Source organism: Aythya ferina (genome assembly GCF_964211825.1).
Source record: "Aythya ferina genome assembly, chromosome: 3".
NCBI lineage: Eukaryota > Metazoa > Chordata > Aves > Anseriformes > Anatidae > Aythya > Aythya ferina.
Genome location: NC_140298.1, coordinates 108,941,519 through 108,968,841, shown reverse-complemented (window position 1 = coordinate 108,968,841; position 27,323 = coordinate 108,941,519). Strand labels below are relative to the sequence as shown.

The following is a 27,323-nucleotide window of genomic DNA, read 5'->3' as shown; positions in this document are numbered from 1 at the left end:
CCATCATTTGAATTTCTTGCCTTAAATGAAAACTGAAAAATCAGCAATGGTACATGCAGGGATATGGCAGTCACTGGGGTCTGCAATTTGAAACCAAAAATTTCTATTTATGTGATAATGAGTGAAACAGTCACCTAGGACTTGTTGTCACTATGTTGGGCTTTCTAAAGTAGCTCAGATTATCTTCAGTTACAGCAGTCTGGCGTATATACTTCAGCTAGGGCCAAATGTGATGCAAATTTTACAAGCAGCATGTTGCTTTTAGTATTTACTGGAAGTATTACACACCACTGAAAACAAGATTCTCTTTGATGTAAAGGTTGTGGAGTTAATTATGATTAAATCATCAGGTACTATGTGTGGCAAGGAGACTATCGAGTTTTTACAGTAGTGTGATGGCTAACAACACCATGAATTAGTCAATTAAACTATATTTTTGTTAGTCTAGCTCCCAGACAAAAGTCATGGAAATAGGTCTGTCAGTCCCCACTTTTAGTTGTTTTTGCTGATGTACAATGTTTCTTACACTCCCTTTATCCTTTATTATACTGTTCTTTCTCCGCTGCTCCTAAAAATTAGATGATTTTTTCCACTGAGGAGCTGAGGACTGTTGCTGACAACGTGAGATCACTGTATAAAGAGTGGGAATTATATTCTCATGTATCCAAACCTTTTATGAAATAATTAAAGAAAACAAAATCTTGTCTATTCTAATCAATGTTACCAGTTGCTCGCAACCCATACTTCCTTCTTTCCTTCCTTCCTTCCTTCCTTTTTTCCTTCCTTCTTTCGTTCCTTCCTTCCTGTCAGTACAAACAATCAGGTAGCACAGAAGAGCTCCATGAGGGATTAAATCAGACCTTGAACCTTGTAAATATAACAAAGGTTGACCGTGCTACAGGTTCTTTCCACATAAGTAATCACGGCAGTCCTAAACTGGTCCTTATTGGACCTTGGTTAAGCCATACTCTGGCTTAACAGAAAAAAAAAATAAATAAAATAAAAATCACAGCTATGACAATTACATGTGCAATAGATTTCATAAAATGCCATGGAATCTCCACCTTTGGAGTTACCCAGAACCTGAGATGACAAGACCCTAATCTTAAGGGCTACCTGAGTGAATTCGTTATCTAGCCTTGCTTGATTGGGTTCATTTTCCCAAAGTTCTTTCCAGCCAACATTATTCTACATTCTTATGATTCAAAAGATGTCTTTTATTTTCAGAGAGGTATGCTTTAAAGAATGATGCTTTTCTGTTTCATGTTTCAACTTCAAAGTGATGGTTTGTATACAACTTATGGATTACTCCTCTATGAAGTTGATTGAACATATAATGTTGTGAAATATTCTGGAGGGTGTTCCCAAAAAAATGTATTTTCTTTTAAAGTGTTCTCTGAGACATGGAAGAATGGAAAAGACATGACAAGAGACCTGGATTGTTACTAATAAGACACAGTTCAAGATAGCCAGTATTCATCACCCAACAGTCCTTCAAGGGTAGGGATTCAGAAAGAATACAAAATTATTCCAAGATGTTATATATGTCTGAGTTTCAAGAGGATCTAGATGGGAGTTGGAAACTAGGTTTTTTTTTGTTTGTTTGTTTGTTTTTTTCTGGAATGAATGTCTCGACTAGTCTTTAGATGAAATAAATAAAAACTGACTGTGATAACTGTGATAACTTATGGAAGATCTGAAAAGACAAAGACCCTCCAAGTCCTTAAACAAGAAGAGTGAATGCATGACAAAATATCAAAGGTCAAAAAACAACCTTTGAATAGAAATTCTCAGGGAATTTTAGGATGTTTTTAGATTAGACTTCCTCAAAACAGGGGCACTATCTTATGAGTACCTGGAATTGTCTGGGTATAAACAAAGAGTCAATTTGAAAACAGTTAAGTTAAAATATACAATGACAGTGGGAAGGTGGAGTGTCTTGGCTTGGGACTACAAAAAAGGACTACATACACTAATAAAAAAATGCCAGTTGATACAGTTACTTGAGTAATTCTACCAATTCCAGCTGGAACAGTTTGGGCCTGGAATGACTAGCCCTTTCCTCAGGAGTCCCTGAGCCTAGGAATGTAACAGAAGGGTTGCAAATAAGGTGGGAGGAGTAAGGTTTTCATAGAAGAGATGGATATAAAAATTATTCTTGAATTAAGTGATCATTAACAGTGTGACCAGCAGGGCTAGGGAGGTGATCGTCCCCCTGTACTCAGCTCTGGTGAGGCTGCACCTCGAGTACTGTGTTCAGTTTTGGGCCCCTCGCTACAAGAAGGACATCGAGGTGCTTGAGCGGGTGCAGAGAAGGGCGACGAAGCTGGTGAGGGGCCTGGAGAACAAGTCCTACGAGGAGCGGCTGAGGGAGCTGGGATTGTTCAGCCTGGAGAATAGGAGGCTCAGGGGCGACCTTATCGCTCTCTATAGGTACCTCAAGGGAGGCTGTAGCGAGGTGGTGGTTGGTTTGTTCTCCCACGTGCCTGGTGACAGGACGAGGGGGAACGGGCTTAAATTGCGCCAGGGGAGTTTTAGGTTAGATGTTAGGAAGAACTTCTTTACTGAAAGGGTTGTGAGGCATTGGAACAGGCTGCCCAGTCACCATCCCTGGAAGTCTTCAAAAGACGTTTAGATGTAGAGCTCAGGGATATGGTTTAGTGGGGACTGCTAGCGTTAGGTCAGAGGTTGGACTCGATGATCTTGAGGTCTCTTCCAACCTAGAAATTCTGTGATTCTGTGTGATATGAGCTGATTAATCTGATTTTAGAACAAGATAGAAACAAATAATGTTTGGGATTTTTAAGAGACAAAATAAGAAACTGGGTGATCAAGTCAAGAAAGTTTATTACATTGATAAGATTAAGGAATTTAACAAAACAAAAAGCTCTATCTGAAACTGTATCACAAGTAAGAGTGGAGACAAATAAGGAGGACTTACAGGGAAGGGGAGAATTGTTATTAATACAGAATGGTAAGGTCTCATTTAAAGGATATATTTCTAATCATTCATATAAAAATCATTTAAAAGGAAACAACAGGTAGGGGTTACCAGGTGATTAATAAAGTAACTATTTTATTATTTAATATAATTTATTATATATATTATCACACGAGGTTCAATAATGCCAAGTGCAACAGGACAAGGGCAATTCCAAGCACAAATACAGGTTGGGCAGAGAGTAGATTGAGAGCAGCCCTGATGAGAAGGACTTGTGGGTGTTGGTGGACAAGAAGCTCAACAAGAGCCAGCAATGTGTGCTTGCAGCCCAAAAAGCCAACCTAGGCTACATCAAAAGAAGGGTGGCCAGCAGGTCAAGGGAGGTGATTCTCCCCCTCTGCTCTGCTCTCATGAGACCCCACCTGGACCCCTGTATTCGGCTATGGGGCCCCAGAACAAGAAAGACACGGACTTATTAGAGTGAGTCCAGAGGAGGGCCATGAAGATGGTGGGAGCACCTCTCCCATGAAGACAGGCTGAGGGAGTTGGGGTTGTTCAGCATGGAGATGAAAAGGCTCCGGGGAAACCTTACAGCAGTCTTCTAATACCTAAAGTGAGCATAGAGGAAAACTGGGGAGGTACTCTTTGTCAGAAGATGCAATGATAGGACAAGGAGTAATGGCCTTAAACTAAAACAGGATAGGCTTAGATTAGATCTAAGGAAGAAATTCTTACTCTGAGGATGGTGAGGCAGAGGAACAGGCTGTCCAGAGAAGTTGTGGATGCACTATCCCTGGAAGTGTTTAAGGCCAGGTTGAATGGGGCTTTGAGCAACCTGGTCTAGTGGGTGGCATCCCTGCCAATGGCTAGGGGTTTGGAATTAGATGATCTTTAAGGTCCCTTCCAACACAAATCATTCTATGACTCCATGATTCTATGATATTTAAAATTGATCTTCCTAATGAAGGATGTTACAAAACATAGATATCTGTTCAATACTATAATGTCTCAAACTGAGTCCTTGCCAAAGCATTCACTTAAAATAAAAGCAGGGATGAAACCAATGACTGACTAGAGTTGACGCAGGAGACGTGTCTGTATCCTAACACCAAGACATTATGGACTAGGTTTGAAAGCGGAGGCATATGCAGTTGCGTGCATACATTTGAGCATGCCTAATATAGCCACAAATATTTAACATGTGCAGGCAAATCACTTTTTTGAAAACATACATTATTAGTTATCTACAAAAATGCTCTGTTACTCCCAGGGACAAAGAGTTAACTTCAGCTAAGTTTTCCAAACAGCTAGTTGAGAAGTCAGAGCAACATGTGAGACTCAGAACTTCTAAAAGGATATTTTGGAAAGTTGAGTTCTCTTTCTAAGCCCTCATAGTAATAATAATTATTTGAATTGATAGTTTTATTTTTTCTTGTCTGCCTCAATTACCTACTTTTTCTATGTGCTTGTTATAAATTAATCCCTCATTGTGGAAGAACTCTATTTTCTTTCTGTCTCTGAAGTGGCTACACATTGTTTAACATGTATTTAGCATTTACAAAGAAATTCATAAAGTATGTGGTATAATCCTTCCTGTCTTGCCCCCGTTCTTCAGGTACTTCTTACCATATGCCAAGAAACTGTGCCAGCTAGACATACTCAACTAAAAGCATATAGCATCTATTTATTGGCTAACACATATGAGGAGGTCTATGCTGCTCAAATTGGCCACTTACATACATCATCAAATTATATTTCAGTGTATACATTTTAAAATCAGAATGCAATTATCTATATTCATTGAAAACATGGAAACTAAAAACCTTTGCATTAGTTTTCAATCGGTTTTATTTGCTAAGAATCACCTTTTAGTGCCATCTCTATGCCACAAAGAACTGTCTTTGAGAGAAATGCCTTTCAAGCAGCCCATATTTGCATGGACATGAAAAGCTTTGTAGTTAACTGATCTCTGTTGTTATTTTTCCCAGTAAAGAGTGGCAAAGCATCCAACAACCTGATTGGTTGGCATGGATTTTGTTTGCTATAATAAAATACAACAAGGGCTGTCAAGACTTATTGCTTCAAATGAAGAGCTGTGTACAGCATGGTTCCCCATAGCAGTCTACATATGGAACCCTTTAAACATTCTTAAGAGACCCATTGGGGCTTCTAATTATTGTGAAACATCTTCTGGCAGAACCATTTCTACCCTTCCAAGAATGCGTTGTAAAAATAATTAGATGATGAGATTTAGATCGAAACCGCTAACTAGTGATTTAAGAGTTTTGCTCATACTATATAGAAAGCTAAGGAAATGAAATGCTGAAAATCTCTTAACATGAAAGGAGAACAGTCCTTTGTGGTTCACATTTTGGGGGGGTAGACAGAGAACGAACTTTTCTTTCTCTCCCTTCTTTCCCCCTCCCCAACTTTAATACTTTGTTTCCTGTGGTTACATGAGGGGGTGGAGATGTTTCTTCATTTTCTAAACATTAAACCACTTGAGAATCTCTCTCCATTTCTGGGGAGCCCTGCTATTAGAGAACAACTTGAGGAGCTTGCTTTAATCAAGCTTAAAAGCTACAAAGAATAGAATCACATTTTATGGCTTTAGAGGCTAAACCAACATGCAGTCAATTAGGTGACATCACTTCTACAAAAAAAGCAGAACATCTTTGTTTAATCAAAACAAACAAACAAGATTAGAAGTTTAAGTGCTGTGATTTAGGAAAGATTCACATATTGAATTAAATCCTGGAGGAGTATGGACGTGGCAGCAATAAAATTTAATCACATGAAATCTGGATGGTCAGCTTAACAGTTGGGTTAGTTTAAATGTGAAGATGAGGGTTTCTGTTTGTTTGTTTGTTTGTTTGTTTTGTTTTGCCAAGAAAAATGAATTCATAGTATACGCAGGTGTTGTGGATTTATTTGGTCCGTTTCCTTGTTTGTTATTTTCTTAATTAAGTCTTCAAATTGAGCTTTTCAACACCTAGATCCATAAAATGATTTTAAACAGAGCTATGGGACCTATTTACATACTGTATTTTCTATTAGCTATTTGCCACGATGCAGGAGGGGACGCATCCTGCTAAGTGTTATAGAAAATGCATTGCCTTCCCTAAAGAGATTATAGCACTGACAAGTCAAAGAATAGCATCACCAGGCTACCATCATTCCTGCCATTTAAGTTCACAATTTACATGCAATCACCGAACCATTTCTCTGTGGGTATTCATATCCAGGCTGCAGCTCAAATGTATTATTTCATCATAACATTTCTAAAATACAACTTTTCCCTTCAGCCCTCATGGCTGCTACTCAAGCAAGCTATCATTACATCTTGTGTTGAGTATTGTTGTGTCCTTCCATGGCCTTGACAAATACAGTCCTGCCATATGGCCTGTTTTTATAGGCCATCACCCTGACCACACAGCTCATCACATGGCATCACTCCTCCTTCACTCTCATATCACCAGGACAACCACAGATCTTCACCAGCAAGGCAGTTCCCAGCTGGTCTGCATGCATCTGACTTGTGTGGGCTTCTAAACACCTTTGTTCTTTTCACATGCTACCTCTTAACTTTTGAAAGAGATTCCCATAGGAGCCAAATTAGTATATTTTTTCCTCTTCTTTAAGGAAGTTTTCTGTTATGGTGGATACAGAAAACACCATCACCTTGCTAGCATGTTAAGATAACTGCTTGTTATTCTTAGAGATACTATGTCACTCATTTTTATATTCCTCAACTGTTAGACTGTGTTCATCCCAGTCCCTTAGCTGTAGATTCTCAGCTTTCTCCAGCAGGAATTGTCCTCTGTTCTCTTTTACAGCACCTGGCACAGAGGGCTTTGGCTCCTAGATATACAGCAATACAAATAACCATAAATGAAAATAAATGAGTTGAGAAATTGCCTGCAGTCACACAGCAGGGCAGTGGCTGATGTAAGATTAGAAATTTTGGGACAGCTGGCTGGAAAACATGAGCCTTAGTCATGTTTTTCTAATTGAAAAATCATATTTGGGATGAAAACTTCAGCTATAGCTGTAAAACTAAGGGACTTATCTTGTGAGAACTAGTTTCTATGATTTTCTGATAACGGTAATACAGACAAGTTATACAGAGATGATTTTAGGCATAAGGCAAATGCTACAGAGCAGAAAATGTTGTCTTCCTTTTTCCTTACTTTTAATCGTGAAACTTTGCCAGTATCATAACCCCTCACCTACCAGAAGTAGAAATTGATGAATCACAACTCTGACCCATGAACAAACCAAACGTGTTAGGTAGAGGAATCTCTTTTGACCTCCAGGTCACCTTCACACATCAATGGTTAACTGCTCGCAATAGCTGGACCTTTGGGGATTGCAGGATAATCACTTTTGGTTTTAATACTGGGATTTATTTATTTATTTATTTTATTTAAACTCTGCTAGTGTGAGATTAAGCAGAAGTACATCTGACAATAATAGTGAGAAGTAGAGGACTCAACAACATACCTTATACCCAGCAAACTGTACTATTCACTGAGATGACTGACTTTACTGTGCAAAGTCTGAGGTTTAGTCCAGAAGTTACTGTTTGCAGTTTTGCCAGCAGCACTATTTATAGTTTCAAGCAATTTGAAATACATCAGAGTTGGACAACACTGCTGTGCATGTGTGCAGGTGGAGAACACATTTAAATACGTCTACAGCTTGTACAGCCTCCATTCCACAGATTTTGTCAGAGTCAGTCCCTCTGAATAAATTTAGCTAACATGCTTAAAGCCTTCACATCCCCAGGAATCAAGAGAAACTTACCTGCTTCATGGACTAGGGATCCTTCTTGGAAACAGTTTCCTGGGTGCTGGAGTGGCCTCGTCTTCTTAGCTGATAAGAGACAGTAAATAGCTTTCATATGAGAACAGAAAAAGAGAGATTTCAATTTGAAACATAATAAATTTCTAAATGAGTGGAAGCATTAGATTTGATGACAACTTCCAGCTAAGGTCTGGAGTATGCTTCTATACAATGATCAACTTCATCAAATTCATCAGACTGTCTATTAGACACATCTTAATCTAAAAAGAAAGAAAAGTGCACTTGCAGGTACTCACCAGTTAAAGTGACAGCAATTAGGCATGCATCTCATCTAACCCAAGTTGTCTATAGCTGCGGCCATCAGATAAGGTGATTGCTTGCTCCAGACTCTTTAAGAGCAAAGAAAGAAAAATAAGGACTTTTAAGGCATGATTCATGTGATCCATCTCAGATGGGTAATTTAAGATGAGACAAATCACAGCATGGAAGAAGCTATGTTCTTTAATCACTGAAAAGTAAGTGTAGGCAAGTAGCTCATATAAAGGCATCAAGGTTTTGTTGGAATAACCTTTTTCTCTGGACACATCAGACAGGTTATTGTTAGGGAACAGATTCACTGCATAGATTAGTTTGTTCAGATGAGATTTTCAGATGAGGCTGCTCAGCTTTTAAAGTACATATATTTATCTACCTTTTACTAGGAAAGTCTTTCTACTGTTTTGCCTTTTTTTGTTTGTTTGTTTGTTTGTTTTTCACTACCCATATTTCATGGGCCTGCAAAGTACTTGTAATGTTTCAATTCTTGAACCATCTTTCAAGTAATTTAAAAATTTATAAGCTGTAAGTTTTCAGTGAATCTCTCTCTTAAAATTTAGATAATAAAATTAAGTATATCTACAGCTTATACACTGTCCATGTCTGTAAGTCTTTCAAAGCTTAATAAACATTTTAAAAACCCTAAATTGAATTCCTAAATTTGTAAATTATGTTGTACAGATCTGTTTGTTAAAACAGATGAAGACCAATTGCTCACATTCATCATCAAAGAGATAACACAATGTGATGAAACTGAAACCCAGTTTAGAAAACTTAGGTTAAATGTTAGAAAAAAATAAAGATAAACTCTAAGGACAGTCAGGAAGAGGTAGACACTGCCAAGAGGGGGCATGGAACCACCATCACTTCAGTTTGAGGGCTGGGCCACCCATCTCTTTGGGAATGACTCAGGACTAAAGCCATAAATCCTTCTGTGATTCAGGGAGACGGACTTCATGACCCACCGTCAGTATCTTCCAGGCTAAATGAGGCCATTACTCATGAAGCTAATAAAAAGTCAAAGGATAAACCCCCCGGAAATAAAAATAAATAAATGAAATGAAATAAAATAAAATAAAATAAAAACAAGCACTTAGAATACTTGTTTTGTAGCTTTTCTTTACCAGATTTACTTTAGATTCCAGACAATAGAAGGAAAAAAAAAAAAAAAAAAAAGGATTGCATCTACTCTTTGTTTGAAATTATGTTTTAAAAGCATCATATTTGAGAGACAGCTTAACCTAGATTAAGATTCAAGTTTTACACCAGTTCTTTTCCACATAGAGTGATAAATAAAATCTAGATAACAGCAACTAGTTCTGATCTATTCATTTTATTATTATTTCACACTTGTCAAATATTGGGAATATGATTTGCTTTATTTCACTTATTTAAAAGCATAGTTTTACATTCTCCTGCTTGCAGCAAAACTGTTCTGTGGCAAAGTTCTTCAGTGAAATATAAAAAAAAATAAATTAGATTCTTAAAGTGTTATGTATCACTCAGTTCATCAGCTCAGCAGTGAGATTGGTGGTATAAAACACTCTCTGCTCTTTACAGACTACATAAGATAAATTCAAAGGAGAGATCTTTAATCCTTTTAAGACTCCAAAATCTTGTTTAGTATTTACCTGTGAGTGTCAGGGCTCAGAAGTGTTAATATACTAAGTGCAATTTTATTAGGCAAGCAAAATACTTCTTCTGCTTGTAAATTCTACTGCAATGAGATAAAAATTAATACAGTCATTAATACTGAACTCTACTGTTCTGTGTTGTCTGAATTTCACATACAAAAGATTCATACTTTAGCGATCAAAAATTATGTCAATGTAATTCATATTCTTGGGAATCTCCCTCTGACAAAAGACGGAGATATTAGTTACATTTTTTTTTTTTGGAAAAAAAAAAAGTCTTTGATGACCATGTTACACAATTCTAAATATATAGTGATAGGAAATATATGGCTTTATGCTTTCAGCCTTATAGGCTTTCAGCCTATGCTTTACATAGAGGTAAGATGTACTAGTATCAGTGTAACATTCCTGTGCATTCTCAGAGCCCCTAAGAACAGTTTTATTTCCTGGAATTTTTTACAGAGCTGATGTGGGTAATGCAGATCTAATGTATCAGTACTCAAACTTTTAAGCTGGTCTGTGACATTGTTCTAATAACTCAGTTCCAAAATATTCAAGCAGTCGTTATTTCAATACACTTTTAATGTCTGACTAAAGAATAGAATAAATAAAAGCTGCAGCTGTTGCATTTAAGCCATTCTAAAACTTGATTTCCAGTAAAAAAAAATAAAAATGTTATATGATTTTATAAACCTTTTTAACCTCAGCAGCAATATTTCAAACTAACAGTTTATTCAATTAAAAAAGGAACATTTAAAAACAGACAATATTTTTTAAGTATCTTAGCAACAGGTGATTGAATCCTTGCCCGGAACTATGAGACAAGTTTTGCCAAATGGGCTGCATTCTAATGATATCTTTCATATATAGCAAATGGAATAAATCTAATAGTGTTTTGGACAAGTTACATAAATTACATCATAATACAAAATTCTTTATATGTTTTCAACAACAATAGATGACAGACCCATGAAAGAAGTGAGAAAAGTACATGATTTTGTCCTCTCCAGCTGTGGTAGTTAAAAGCAGGTAGCGAGTTCAGATACTTGGCCCCCAAATCTCTGCTTGAATACTTCTCTCCCTTTTCATACATAAAGACAGCACACAAGCTCCAGCTCTGTCCCTAGGGTCATTTCATTGATTAAGAGAGAGTCTTTAAGGAAAGATCCATGAAATCTGTTGATAAGGTGGATGGAGTGGTGATTGAATGTGGAGGAGGATGTGACACAACTTCTGCAAAAACAGCACAGACCACGCATAGTCTTTGATTTTGAGATGTGATGTAGACTCAAAGAGTAGAGTCTCTGTAGACTCTGTGTACTCAGTGACTCTGAAATATTAGCCTAAAACTTTGAGTGTGTGATATGGCCATCATACTATCATTGTCACAAACTCTTAGCCTAAATAAACCAAAGAAAAAACAAAACAAAACAAAACAAACAAAATGTTGCCACCAGAGCTTGTGTCTTAGTTGAAGCTTGCTACTACACAGTTATCTGACACAAAAATGATCCCTTGCAGGACACCAGTTTAATACCGGTTAACAGAAACTGATTGTCTATGACTGGGATGGTGAGAGTGAGGCTGAGAAATGCCTAGGCTTTATAGACTCACCTCTTTCAGAATTATCTCATTTTTAATAAAAACAGCTCCACTTAGTGTAAGAAAAAGAAGTCTTTTCCACGGTGGGCCAAGAGTACAAATGCATCTGTAGAGAGAAATTATTTTTTTTTTTCTCTCAGCAAAACATTGTTCTTGTCTTGATCACAAGACTTATTTCTATTCACAAAGAGATCCCTGCATGCTTTTCTCTTTTGCCACATAGAATAAGGAATTCTTAGGGAAAGGTTAACAATGTGAGCTGTGATTAGAAAGTCCTAACTGAGGGAAAGGTAAACTACAAGACATGAAAATTTGATATGGCCGCTCTACAACCATGCCCAACCAGTTGTTTTCTAGAAGCATCACTGCTTCTCACCATGGACACCCTTCTCCCACTGAAATACTCTCCCACTGAAGAAATAGGAATACATGTATATGAAAGTTGTTAGCCCTTCTAGGGTACTTTGTTCAAGATAAAATAATGACAATGTGCACCTGTCTTTCCTATCTCATTTTCTCTTCCATACAATACGTCTCATCTATTGACTATTGTCAGAGTCCTGAACACACCTAATACTCCTCCAGGAAAGGAGCAGATGACTGTGTCTGTGTTCTTTATTGTGAAACTGAATGTGTTCTCTATCCACAGATCATAAAAATGGAACTTCAACCTCCATCTTCCAAGATTGCTCAGTGCTCTACTATCAGTGCTTACAGGATTCAGTTACTAGAGGTTGTGTATAAAGACCATTGAAATCAACTGAAAAAAAAGAGATTAGCTAAAGATCTTCAATGTTTTAATGTTTATTATTATTATGAACAGTATATTTTAACAAACAGAATATTAGACTGGAAGCAAAAACAGATTTCTATTTATAGCTTTTCCTCTTATTTGCAAAGGGATGTTAGCAAAATACTCCTTTTCTTTTCACCTGTTTCTTCACTGTAAATTATATTTATTTTCTATGTATTGACTTTTCTGATCTCTATAAAATATAAATATTATTGTTCCACAGTCATTTGATAAATAATTTGCTTTATAAAGTTCCAGTAAAAAATAATTTGTGAAATTTTTTCAAGTATATGGCTTTATTTATTTATTTATTTATTTATTTTTAATTGAACAGAGCTCAGATTTAAACTAGAAAGGAAAATAGGAAAATTAAGGAAATGTATGCATTTATATGGGGTCATAAATTCTCAGGAGGTTATAACATAAATGCATGTGTAATGTTACATATTTGTTATGCTGCTTAAAAATATGTAAGTTCTAGTTAAAGCAAGTGAATATTTGGAACAATAAGGTAATTCTATACATTTTAAAATTAAAACAATATATATATCCTGTTACTGCCAGATTCTTTTCATACTTTAATTCAGCTTTTAGTCATATGATATCTCTAATGGGATATTTTCAGACTTTTAATGTAGAAAACAAGTTATAAACAATATTCATACCAGCTGTATCATTGGGAGGTAAATGAACCAAGTATTTCAGCACAATAAAAATAAATAAATGAATAAATAAGTAAAATAGATATATCTGAATTAACATCAAGACAATGTCTTACTTTCCCTTCTTTCCATTTCTTCATCACAATTAAAAAAAAAAAAGAACACACACACACACACAAAAAAAAACCAACATTATTTCAGAGGTGAATAAAGAGATTTTCATACACAGCTAGTCTATTTGTGAAGAATGAAGTGTTTCCCACTTCACGTAAGTGAAGAACATTGTGTCATGCTGAGTGATGAACTGTTCTCCTTTGCCACTGACAGTGCAATGTGCTATGCCTTTGAATGTATTGCAAGACGTGTTAATGTGTCAAGTCACACTTGGAACACCTCATTGGGTTCATAAACACAAGCTCCTGCACATGCACAAAAGAGAAAAGCTGAAGAGGAGCTGTATCAGCAAAAGAGACCAGAGTGGTTCTGAAGGTGATGTTGAGGATAAACAGGTCTGGAATGGAGACCTGGATAGAATAGAAAAAATATATATATATATTTTTTTTTTTTCATTGAAGAAGCTGTTGCCTGAAGGACATCTATAGATGGCATGCATTCAGTAAAGCCACAGGAATTTCTGATGGGTCAGTGTTAAAGAACCTAAAACACACCAAAAAGTGTTTGGACATCCTCTTTAAGGTCTGTGTTTGCTCAATTCAGAAAGTTAATGAGAAATTTTAATGAGGAAATACTAGGAACATTTTCTCTTATCTTATTGAGTGTTTACACTGTAAGAAGAAAACTGAGTTTACAGAAATTGCCAAAACATTCTGTGAAGAAAAGGTTAAACTTAATCTCAGGATAGGTGTGGGAAGAGATGCACAGGTTAATCATCATAAATTTATTCAAGTTCATTTGAAACCTTGGAAGACTTCAAAGAAATGAAAAGTTCAGCCTGTGTTTATATTTAAAATGGCCAGAATTTTGATGAATAAAGCCCTTTGATGTAACATTCTGCTTTATTTGTAACTGACTTACTAATTAACTAAAGGCGTATATCTGCTTGCTTAAGTCCAGCCATAAGCTGAAAGGAGGTTTCTTACAAGAGTTTTTCATTTGTGCTCCTGTCCTGGATGAATTCCATAGGTAAAACACTAGTGATTGTCCAAGAGCTGCCACTTAAACAGCTCATACATTTCTAGATGGCTGCATCTCAAGAAATTCTTGCCTAGAATAGAACTGTCAGAGAGAAATCAATATCCAGATCAAATCTGAGGTAGATTTTTCATGAGCTGGAGGGCACTTTTTCAAGAAGAGAAGCATAGTCTTCTAACTTTCCTCTTCTTTCCCTCTTGTACCAAGAGAAGACTAAAATTAGGGCAACTCAGTCTTTACTTTCCCATGAGGTATTTTTTTTTACTTTGTTGTTGTTGTTTTGATTTACTCAGTCCACAGAATGTAAAACATTATATACTTTCAACTAAAATATGCCAGGTTGCCACTGAGCAAAACTGATCTTGTCCTGTCTTACAGTTTTCTGGAATATGACAGGATTGTGGTTAGAACCTGAGATAGTCTTGTGAACAAAAAATAAAAAAATAAAAAAAATCCTGATGGTCTTTTTGTAGACAGCCCTTCTCCTCCATTTTCTGTCTGTATCAGTATCTGTTTCCTTCAGTCTAATTGTTTGCCAAGAGTATTCACCAAGAAACAAAAATTCTCTAAACAATCTGGCAGCACTTTGACAGATAAAAGAGAGGATCAGCAGCTCTGGACAACTTATTCCTGGTTCCTCTTTTTTGAAAAATAAAATTTGCTTCTGCATGCTTTCTCTTCCTCTGTTCCTATCACTTCTTGCAACTTACAATGTGAAAGAGATGGAAGATCTACCTATTGCTTCTGCTTCTTTTTCACAGCACAACCTAATAACAGTGTTTACTTTAAAACACAAGTAGACAAGCCTACTTTTGTTTTATCTAGTAGTTTTGTGCTGAATCATATTGATGGCCATCTGAATGCATTAAGTCCTGTGCTTTGAAGACACTTCATATAAAATGAAGGCAATTTTCCTTAGCAACTTTTGTGAAAGCATTTTTCAATCTACAGGTGGTAAAACAATAAGAATTTTTTTAGTATTAACCAGCAGTTGTTGATATAAAATTAATTGTCCTAAATACCATAGTGATGTCGTTGGAGCAAGCTGGAAAACTCCATAGACCCACAGAAAGTGTTTTTGCTTTGTTTTGTTTTCATTTCGTTTGTTTGTTTTTTTCCTGTAATGTGACAACAACATAATATTTTAGATATCAGAAGCCTGTATTCATATGCTTATGTTTTAAAAATAATTTATTCTTTTCTTTTTTTTTTTTTTTTTTTTTTTTTTTTTTTTAATAAAGGATAAAATAGAGATTCTTTCCCTTTCAGCTGTGGCAGTGGAATAATCTGTTAGAAGTTCCATTCCACAAAGTGACATTTGTTTTCCAAAATGAAATGTCTGAATGTTTTGCCAATCACACAGTCCAGTTGGCCAAATATTTTTGTTGCTTTGTACAGGAGTATGGACACGTGTTCAGTGCTGGGCACTTTTGAGAAATTCAACTTAGAAAATATCACTGACCAATATGACAAACTTCACCATATGGAATTTGCTAAAATAGCACTATTCATTCCCGATGCTATTCATATGTCAAGGAGGCTCCACATCTTTAAATTGAGATGAATTTTTGGGAAATGTTCCCTTTTCAATTCCATTTTATGCAAATATTTAAAGCTATCTCTTCTTGTATTGTCAAAGGCATGAAATTAGTGCCTTCTGCTCTGGGAAAGTGTATTTTTCAAAGAGGCATCAAGATCACTTTCTTTCCACCATTATGATCTTCTGAGCATGCCAGGTAACTTAGACACATATAGAAGACACAACCTGTTTAGATCCTCTTCAGCACAGGTAAGGGAAAGAGAATTATCTCCACTGTTCTTTGTTCAGATCAGGAAAACCTGAGTGCCTATATTTTTTACAATGAATTCAATGAATTTGTATTTATTCAAATTAGATGAAAAAAAAAATATATATATATATATATATAGAAGTGTCTGAACTGTAGGCAGCAATGTAGGGACCAAGAGGACTCAGTAAACATAACTTTTTATCTTCTTCACAGAATCACAGAATCGTCTAGGTTGGAAGAGACTTCCAAGATCACCCAGCCCAACCTCTGACCTAACACTAAATAGTCCTTCACTAAACCATATCACTAAGCTCTACACCTAAACATGTTCTAAAGACCTCCAGAGATAGTGACTCCACCACTTCCCTGGGCAGCCCATTCCAATGTCTAACACCCCTTTTGGTAAAGAAGTTCTTCCTAATATCCAACCTAAACCTCCCCTGGTGCAACCTTAGCCCATTCCCCTTCATCCTGTCACCAGGCACGTGGGAGAACAGACCAACCCCCACCTCGCTACAGCCTCCTTTAAGGTATCCATAGAGAGCAGTAAGGTTGCCCCTGAACCCCCTTTTCTCCAGGCTGAACAAACCCAGTTCCCTCAGCCGCTCCTTGTAGGACTTGTTCTCCAGACCCCTCACCAGCTTTGTTGCCCTTCTCTGGACTCTCTCAAGCATCTCTATGTCCTTCTTGTAGCGAGGGGCCCAAAACTGAACACAGTACTTGAGGTGCGGCCTCACCAAAGCTGAGTACAGGGGGACAATCACTTCCCTAGCCCTGCTAGCCACACTGCTTCTTATACAAGCCAGGATGCGTTGACCTTCTGTCGTGGTTCTGCTCGAGTGGGCAGCTGAGCTCCGCCACAGCCACTCTCTCATTCCCCCTCCTCAAAGAGGAATGGGGATAAAATATGATGGAAAGGGCTCAAAGGTTGAGATAAGGACAAGAAGATGACGCAGTAATTATTGTAATGGGCAAAACAGACTCGGCATAGGGAGATAGTGAGATTTATTGCTTATTACTAACAAGCTAGAGAAGTGAGAAACAAAGGAAAGAAATCAAAAGCACCTTCCCCCCCCATCCACCCGCTTCCACCTCCTCCCCCCGAGTGGCACAGGGGAACGGGGGAATCGGGGTTACAGTCAGTCTACAGCGCTTCTTCTCTGCCGCTCCTTCTCGGTTACTCTTGACCCCTGTGCTGTGGGGTCCCTCCCATGGGATGCAGTCCTTGATGAACTGATCCAGTGCGGGCTTCCCACAGGCAGCAGCTCTTCCAGAGCTGCTCCAGATATGGGTCCATACCACGGGGTCCATCCCTCAGGAGAAAACTGCTCCAACCTGGCTCCCCCGTGGGCAGCAGCTCCTGCCAGGTCACCTGCTCCTGCGTGGGCTCCTCTCCACGGGCTACAGGTCCGGCCCGGAATCTGCTCCGCCAGGGGTCTTCCACAGGCAGCAGCCTCTGTCGGTGCAGGGCCACCTGCTCCACCGTGGTCTCCTCCACGGGCTGCGGCATGGAACCCTGCTCCACTGTGGTACTCCATGGGCTGCAGGGGGACATCCTGCTTCACCATGGTCCTCACCACAAGCCGCAGGGGACTTCTGCTCCGGCGCCTGGAGCACCTCTCCCCCTCGTTCTACACTGACCTTGGCACCTGCAAGGCTGTTCCTCACTCCTCTCACTCTCCCAGCTGCTGTGTGGCGCAATGTTTTTTTTTCCCTGTCTTAAATGTGCTCTCACAGAGGCGCAAAACAACATCACTTATTGGCTCGACTCTGGTCAGCAGTGGGGCCCTTACCAAACATGAGGCAGCTTCTAGATCCTTCTCACAGAAACCACCCCTAAGGCCCCCTGCTACAAAAACCTTGCCACGTAAACCCACTACACCTTCTTGGCCACCTGAGCACACTGCTGGCTCATATTCAGCCAATTATCAACCAACTTTTGTTCTATTTGTCTAAGACCAGCCACTATGGTAGATAAGGTATATCCATCCTGGGTCATTCTGAATGCTCACAACTTTAACTGATTCCAGCTGGTTTTCTACAGTGTTCTTCTCTTATGTTCAAATCACTTTTAACTACCATCTTTAAACTCTGAAATCATACAGAAGAGCAAAGATCTGTTAGAAGATGAGACAAAGACTAATTTTTTAAACAGAAAATTTTATTTGTAGAGCACCTTTCAGTGGTTAGTACACCAGTGTATACTGTCCCAAAATGTCTCTTTATTTTGGATATTTATTTATTTATTTACTCTTTGAATCTGAAGCATGATTTTAATTGCAGTAGTCCAGAGGATGTTTATGGGAGTAGATTCCGGAGAGCTATCTGCAGAGAAAACAGATTACAAGATGAAAACATGTTACCTGTAGGACATGTCACTCTTAAAATTGACTGTGTTTGCAGAACAGAGCTCAACAGCCATCAGAGCCCAACTTGCCATCTGTCACACAGCTGAAATGGTGGTGAGAAAGAGCTGCTGCTGGTAAATAATATCAGGGAGTCCTTGGAGGGGCAATCTGAAGTGCAGCAACAGAAGGAGAAATTGAAGGAGGACCCCAGAGATAGGTGTGAGAGGCAGTAACAGTGTTTTGCATGCATCAGCTCATGAAAGGGATGAAGAAGAGAACAATAAAATTTACCCAATGTTAAGCTGGAAAACCCAGCTCAATATGCAATGTCTGAAAGTGGAGGAATATACAATGATATTGCTGTAGCAGAATCTATATTAAAGATCCCTGAGTTAGCTCTGAGTGAACTGGAAGATCTAACCCATACATAGGAAGGCTATAGATATATAAAGTGGTACGGTGTAGGCACTGGCTCAGTTCTTGGAGGTTGTGTAACTGTTGGAATGTTGTTGCTCTTTGTTTGGCTTGCCCTAGTGCCATACAGAAGTGATCATTCAGCTTTCAGCTCCATGACAAGTTCATTCAGTGACTGTTCCCACTGTTTCACAATCAATTATTCAATGTAAGCAGATTCTAATAATGTTTTTTACTTAGTGAGCATCTTACAGATATAAGACATTATTAAGTTTTGATGCTCTGGATTCAGAGGAAAAAATATGTCCAAAGGTTATTATTACTTGTAGGTAAATAGTTGATTTCAGTAATTGATCACACAAGAGCTTAAAATATATTTCTATTTCATGCCATCATTTTTTGTTTCTGTCGTTGTATTGTTGTATATATTGTTGTAACTTAAGTCTTGATCTTACATTTTGTTCACCTATATGAATATTGCATCTGAGTTCACTGGGGCTCTGAATACAATATGCTGATGTACGTACTAACAAGTTTGAAGTCATTCATATTGATTTATCTTTCTAGTATCTTGTTCAATCGTTAACTACCTAGTAGTCTCCAGGTACCATTGTTAATGTATTATCATTAAATGTGTTCCATAAATCAGAACCATGAATTCAAACACAGTGATCATGTATTGCTGTGGGAGATAGAAGATGACACTGGAATCAGGATCTAGATAGAGCTTCTGATGCAGAGTTTTGAAGTTAACCATCACATCAGTGATGGTATCAGAATTAAAGCTGAATAATTCCTAGTTGCAATACATACAGTCTAACCACTGTACAAGATGCCTTTGTGGCATACAATAGGAATATTTTAAAATTTATTTATCTATTTTAAAATATAGACAAATAATGATGAGAAAATTATCAAATGATACATAATTCCTAAGATCAATTTGATGTACAGACTGCTAGCACAGCATATGTGTGATGCAGTCAAATTAATGACATTTTACTTTGAAAGTAACTTGTTTACACAGTTGCTGATTTTAAAATGTTAGAAGCCAGATAATTCCCCCTCTGATCTTGTTGCATAGTTTGAGATGTATTTGCAAAAGACTTTAAAAATGAAGAATTTAATAAAATACTAGACCACAGAAATTTCTTAAAGTATTAAAAGTATTGTATGTCAGTGATACCTACTTTGTTTCTCTCACTTTGGACCTCACAGACTGATAAGAAAGGAAAAGCGTTATAACCCAGAAGTAAAACTGTTGCGTGATTATAACCCTGACAACCTCCTTCTAATGAGCTTCCCTGCAGACAGGGAGAAGAAACAGCTTTGATCTCTCAGAGTGAAGGATCTGAATGAACCACTGTTTTAAGGAAAGGAATCTGATTAGGCCTACTCTCCGAGTAATCAAAGTCACAAGCTACCATTTGAGGTATTTGTGAAATTCAGATAAGATTAGTTGCTCCCTGGATAAGCCACTGCAGTCAGTAGGAGCTAATTTTGTCTGGGGTATGAGCACAGGAAGTATTGCAACAACAAATGAAGAATAGTCTTAGTGAATATTTCACAGGGTGAAGCACCCTCTATTAGAAAATATAAATTCGTTTTAATGGTTTGTGATCACTCTAATGATCTTCTATTTCAACAACATCATCAATTCTCTTTCATCAACATTGTCATCATTAATACTATTTAACAATGTGCTTTTAGCTGTATGAAATTTAAACTTCTGAGTAGCTGAAGTTATATATTAAATATATAACAATAAATACATTTTTAAAAAGTGGATATTTATTTCATATGATAATTCTCTTAAAGTTTCTTAAACTACTTTTGTTACACTTGGGCCATATGTGACTTGAGAGCATCTCTTGTATTTTGTATACATGGATATTAAACAGACATATTTCTATGGAATGAATAGTTAAGAAGCTGTCTACTTATATCAGTTTCAACTACCTTATTATTCCTTTGCCCTGCTGGAAATGGATTGAATGGCATTGCCACAATTTTCAGGTTAGGACACAATAATAAATATCTATTCTGAATTGAACCAAAGTTCAGGTTTGGGCCAAAGCATCTTCTTGCTGCTCCAATGAGTTTGGCCAGAAAACAATAAGAACAGCACATTTGTTTGGTTGCTGTTGTTTGGTTGTTTTTGTTGTTGTTGTTGATTTTTTTTGTTTTATTTTGTTTGCTTTCCTCCTTGGGGTGCACTTTATATGGTTTATATATACATGGTTTATGTATACATGGTTTATATATACAAATAATCTTATTTATTTATTTATGATTGACAATATTAATTGGTATACCCTTGAGAAATGAGAGCAGCCATTTATATATGCACAAAGTAAGTAAGATGAATTTAAACCAGGTAAAAGAAAACTGCTAGCCTTAGATGTTTCTAAATTTTTAGAATAAATAACCTTTTGTGAAGTAGCAATTGCTTTATTATGTAAAATATAAGAAGATAAAATCTATTCAGGAAAACTTTTCCCACTGCTAAACATGGTGCTCTCCTTCAACAGATTTTGACACTTGTGGGTCGTACAAAAGACTCAGAAATGCACTTTTAAAGCAATTATAAAACACCTATGTTAATTTCTGAGAGATTTTGAGACAGATTTGTAGGGAAGGGGAGGCTGTGGAGATCAGTGACTCATTTCAAGCTGTCACTGTTATTTGTGGTCAGCCAGAAACAACTGATAATACTATAATCTGCTAAGAAAAAAGGAGGGCAAGAAAGTGATTATGTTTTGTTGTTCATTTGAAATGAATTACCCCTATCAAAATGCAGCCTTGAGAATTTAATTAAGCAGCTGCCTAAATACTGATATTTAAGGATGTTAGACATCCCATGTCAGCCTACTAAACAAATGGTGCAATAAAGATGCAAACTGCTTTGTGATTGAAGACTGAGCTTTTCCACCACTTAGTCCTCAAACCATCTGGCTGTGTTTTGAAGAATGTGGGATGGTAGCAGCTCTAACTCTTATCTAATGATAAGACTCTCACTGTCAAACGTGTACCATGAAAGCAAATATTACTTTCCTCTAGGCTAATAAAGTCTTCTTATTTTGCTAGTGAAAGACTATTTTTTGAAGGTGTTAAACTCTGTGTCTAAATGATAATATTTTTCACTGATCTAAAATTTCCAGATCTTTCATATCCAATAAAAAACAGTGTAATTACTTCAATAGGCAGGATATTTATCGAATTATATTTAGAAGATAAGATAATTTGGAGTTACTCAATTATTACACAACCAGCTCCAGGTTTAAAGATGGCCTAATTCTCAACAGTTACTGAAGAACTGGGCCTCTCTCTCTCTCTCTCTCTTTTTTTTTTTTTTTTTTTTTTTTTTTTTTTTTTTTTTTAGCTCAGATACATGAAACTAAAAGCCATTCATGAAAATGTTGGCCTCTAAGAACTCAACTTCACAGTCCTTCACAACTTTGTCCCTACCAAAAATCAAAAATCTCACAAGACTTATTTTCTCACTCCATAGTGCCAGTCTGCATTGCTTTCATTTTCATTTACAACTGTTTTGCCCACATTGGCTCTTCAAATTAGGATTTTTTTCTACCTTTGCTCCCCAGCTAATACTGTTTTTTTCATTTACTTTCAACAGCCCATTTTTTATGAAGACCTCTTAGAAGAAAATTCACATTCAAATCCTCATTTCGTAGCAGTCTAATTTCTATTTATAAATGAAAAGTGGGAAAAACAAACAAACAAAAACAAACAATGTGCTATTGACCTTAGTAGAGACACCTGGAAAAAATGAAGAATGATGCTAACAAAGCCATGCCCTGTACAAATTATTCTTCATGGATCACTCCCAGGCCACAGACTGAAGTGTGGGTGCCATCAACCAAAATGATTTACCCAATGTCCTTGCTTAAGAGACAGCTTAAGTTTGGACATACATGAATCTTCAAAAAAAAATTGGAAAAACACTGATTTTGTGTCTAACTTGGTATGTTCATAAAGCGAGTAACTCAAAGTAATAGGAGTAAATCAGTATATCCTAGCTCTATCTGGTAGGACTGTACAAATTGTTATATGAATTTGAGGATGCTACTTCAGACTAGCTTTGGCCTAGTCCCCTGGATTTACTGTTTCCTTGTACTTATGTCTTTCAGACCTTTCTGAGAGAAGTGGGCAGTGAGGATTGCATATGATGGGTTCACAGATCCGTAAAAGTGGGCATCTAATAACCAGATTTCTTACTATATTTTAAATTTGTGTAAAAGCAAATTTAATAGCTTGAATTTTCTGTTAAATATTATTCACTTTTGATACCACTATAGCCTTATATTATTGCTCTTCTGCAATTCATGCTTTTTTAAAAAAATAGTTAATTACTTTCCAAAGGTCATTTCTCTTTCAAATTGTTTGCTGATGTTTGAAAGACTTTGGGCTCTTCAAAAGAAGGGTGTGTCACTGGTGTTGATGCTTCAGATAAAATCAGATAGTATTTGTCTGTTGATTGAAGGAGCTTAACTCTCACCAAATGTTTCTACTGAAGGTTGTTTTTGTTTCTTTTTTTCCTTACTGGAGGTAAGAAAGAAAATGTTATTCATTGTATGTCTTCATTTGGCTTTGAAAAGGACTTTTCTGTTTCACCCTTTTTTTATATTGGCAAGTGAGAAGTGGTTGCTGGAATAGAAAAAGTTGAGGTTCAAGACCTCTGCTGTAAAGCACTGGGGGATACATCTAATTTCATTACTGGACACTTGTATATGGTTATTTTTTGTAAATCCGATAGATGCTGAATTTATTTGTATATATTCCTAGGGTCAGAGATTTAAGTGATACTCCCATATGGCCATGATGCTCCTATCCAGGTGGATGTTGGATGACTGCTAACTTGCCAGCAATTGCACAATATCAGACCTTATATTTTCCCATACATATTACTTCCTGATTTATAACATGAAATGGGATTAAATATTACAAGAGCTCATTTTATAAGTGTGTGATTATAAAAACTGCACTCAAAGAATGCATGCTGACTACAAGATGTACTAGTTTCTTTTGCAAAAGTAACAGGAAGAACACACTTGTATATTCCACAGCAATTTAAGTAAGATATAAGCAGTGGAAACCAGGCTTCTTAAAACTGAACACATCACAAAGCAAGTGAATATCAAACTGTCTAGTCCCAAATCATCACCCCATACACAAGTTCAGTATCAGATGCTTTCACAGATAATATTATTAGCAGCACTTATAGTCCACAAACTACATCTGTAAATATATTTCAGGTGCAAAGTGGAAATCTTTTTTTGTTACTAGCTCTCAAAAAAAACATCCCAAATGCAAAATCTTTGGAATATCTGTACTGAATACTGTCACACAAAAAGAATTGGTTTAAGAAGTGATTTGCCTGAATCTGGTATACAGTTTTGATATATTCATATGAAAGGCCTGTGATTTTTTTAGGACAACTAACTTTCTGTTGGCTATTATAATAACTAATAAGATTTGTAACTCATGAGTAGGAGACTTGAGCAGGTTTCAGTTTTGAACAGAATGAGAAAAACATAATTCTCTTCAAGATACATATAATTAATTTATATTTCTTAAGGAGTCTTGGGTTTTTGTTATGTGTCATATAGAAACCTTTCAAACTGGAGAACGACACAGAACATAAAGTTTTTTGTTTGTTTGTTTGTTTGTTTTTGTTTGTTTGCTTGTTTTTTTTGCTTTTTTTTTTTTTTTTTTTTTTTCTTCCTCTCAAATGATTTAAAATTGATCTTGTATTAGTAGGTTAAGCTCATTCACTTCTAGAAGACATGACAGCCTGAAGTAAAAAAAGACTTTGAAGGTGAAAGGTTATCAACTGAAGAAAATTGTCTTGACACCAGTCTCCTGCAATTGTGGGCAGATGAATTATGTGATTTTAAATGAGAATTTATTTGATAACCTTTCTATGCCATATGAAGAAAATTAATACAAATGTTTTTAAAAAAAAAAAAAAATCCTGTTGTGCATTTTCCCCTTACACATGCAAAGAAATAAAAATCTTTATTTTGAAAGAAAATGTTTTCATAAAAACCTTCAGCTTTTTCCTGAAAAGGAAGGGCCCAAGCTGTTTTCTTCCTGATTCTAACATGTACGTGCATGTGCAAGTATATGTATGTATGTATATCTGTTTATATGTATGCATACCCATATATGTTTTCTTTGTATGCACAGAAAATGCACATTTTCACATATGCAGAAAACTAACTGTTAAACCATTTGGCTAGAAGTCTTTTGGAGTCCAGACACTCTAATAAGAATCCATCAGTGTTAGGTCAAATATTTTGACCTGCTCATTTTTAAACAGTAGTAGATCTCTGTTTTATTAGATGTATGTTACAAAGGCACTCTTGCTGCTGTTATGAAGCAAGTATTTTTTCCATATCAGCTTTAAATCAGGTTTCAGAAGAATTTATTGCAGTTATGGATAAACATTCAAAAGAATAGTAACAAAAATGAAACAAAACCAAAACAAACCTCCTTTCTCTCTCTTCAGTGTAGCTGTATTCAGCCAGGAATTCTTTGTGGTTTTCTAGACTTTCCACTGTAACATAGGCAAAATAGCTCATTTGTGGCTTAATTTCTTCCGGCAAGAAGAGGGATTAAAATAGATAGAAGTATTAGTGGAATACCACATCCATGAGTGAACTGTGAGTAGTAGGGATTGAACTGAGGCACTCAGCTAATTAAGCTTTTCCCTCTACACATTAGAACACCCTAAACTGAAGGCTAAGTGGGGGCAGGAGCTCCATACACCCCTCTGGAGTCATTTCAGGCCTCATACTTACTCACAACATGCCTTAGATTTGTCTTTCAGTGTGTTGTGAGGCGTTATGGCATACAGGAAAGTTAAGAAAAAGGACAAAAGAACTCCTGAATCCATAACCAGGACTAGATGGATGCAGCCACTGAGCGCCCCAACAGTTAAAGAAGAATATTACCACTTGTAACTTGATAAGTCTTTAATAAAACAGAAATGAAAATGTCAGCTTGAGTATGGGCCTAGGTCAGATTTGTTTTCACAACCTGAGTAATTCCTGGCCTTTACTCTAGCCCTGAGACAAGCACAGGCTGACCTTATCCCTTCTACTGGAACCTCCTGCCCTCTAAAGGACAGAGGCTGCTTTCAAGCTGCCCAAGGGCAATGGCCTTGGTCTGCATCAGTTGCCAGGCTGTGATCACGGCCTTCGGACACAGCCTGGTGCCAAGGACAATACCAACAATGTCACAGGACAGGTGGTTGAGTTTCCTCAGTTTATTTTGCTACTACACGTGCAGGTCTTAGTTCCTCAGCCATCCCCTCATGGCATGCTGGTTATGCTTAAGGATGTTGCCTACCTCTGTTTCTACCTGGGTAAGATAACAATAATTACCACTGAAGAACTGTATGCAACTTAAAACAGTACTTGAGAGTTGTTAAAGAGGAGAAACAATAATCTTGAACTAAATCAGATGTGAAACTTAAGATTCTTTGCCTTTGTGAGCAAGGCTAAGCCAGTTTGAAGAGCCTTTCCTCAGCCCAGAGGAAAAGAAGTGAGGGTTAACAAAGAAAAATATGCCAAGAGCCATAACTGGCATATACATGAGCCTACAATGATCCAAGGTGCTTGAAGTTGCTCTGAACTGAGAGGGTTTTATTCCTGCCCTAATCATTCTAGGCAGCTGAAGTTTGAAGCTCCATATCAAGTTTCTCTGGTTTTGGATAGAAGGTGTAAGTGCAAGTACAAAACAGATTGTCTGTGGCTGGGGAGCAGCTCTGTCCAGGGGGGTCGAAGAAGGGGCAGGCACAGGAGTCAGCAGTGTGTCCAGTCAGCAGCCAGAGCCACTATCATTCTGGACTATATGAACAGGGGCACAGTCAGGAGCTCCGGGGTAGTCATCATCCCTGGAGCAATTGTCCTGTGAGGAGAGGTGCCGGGAGTTGGGCCTCTTCAGAATGGCAAAGAGATTGCTTTCAGGGACAAAACAGCTTAATGCAGTGCTTTGTGGGAGATGAGAGAAAAAAGGCATCAGTTGAAACAAAAGAGTTGAGAATATATAATATACTATATATTCAGTTATATATACTATATGTTCAGTTGCATATACTTAGAAACTTATTCCCCAATAAGACATTCAAGCAGAGGGATAGGCTGCCCACAGAGGTTGTGCAGACTCCATCCTTGGAGGTTTTCAAGATCCAGCTGGAGAAAACAATGAGCAACATGTTCTGACCTCATAGCAGACCCTCCTCTGAGACTCCCAAGGTGTCTTCCAACCTGAATTGTTCCGTGACCCTATAATCCTGCAAGTGCAAACTGAATCATTGGTAATCATGAGCTTGTGTGTTTATTTACAGTAAAGACACCAACCTTCTTTAATCAACCATAAGGAATATAGTTTTATTGAGGACAGTTACTGTGGTTTTTTAACTGTACATTTTTTTGTCTCTCAATAGAAGGCCCGTGTTATAAATCCAGGCTCAATTTAGTGCTACATTTTATGCTCAAACCAGAAAAAAGTCAGAAAGAAATAAAGACAAACCAGATCCTCAGCAGTTGCCTAACTCTAAGCTTATTTCTATTGCACAGAAGCCAACCAAACCAGCAACAGGGTAGTGCCAGAGATCATCAGAATAGTCTGCCAAAGAAAAAGCTTCAGGCCTAGCTGCTGCTACTGGAAAACCCCAGACAAATGTCTGGCAAAGAACTGGCCCCAGACTTACACATTGTTATTTTGGAGGAGGGAATGATGACACAGTTTCCTGAACAATATTTATACACTCATGCCCTGAAGCCTTGGCTCCTCACTGCAGTGGACATAAGAAGAAAACCAACAGCAGAAAAGGCATTTT

At 37.2% G+C, this 27,323-nt stretch overlaps 1 long non-coding RNA gene across 1 annotated transcript in view; it reads right to left on the bottom strand.

Moving 5' to 3' along the window:
- The window catches only part of LOC311433956, a 128,662-nt gene that overhangs the window by 27,326 nt on the left and 74,013 nt on the right, over positions 1-27,323 (bottom strand). Inside the window, exons 2-3 of the long non-coding RNA XR_014691115.1 lie at positions 8,044-8,136; positions 7,748-7,816 (exon numbers count right to left, since the gene is read on the bottom strand). This is a non-coding gene — a long non-coding RNA (uncharacterized lncRNA). The remainder of the gene's footprint in view (positions 1-7,747; positions 7,817-8,043; positions 8,137-27,323) is intronic.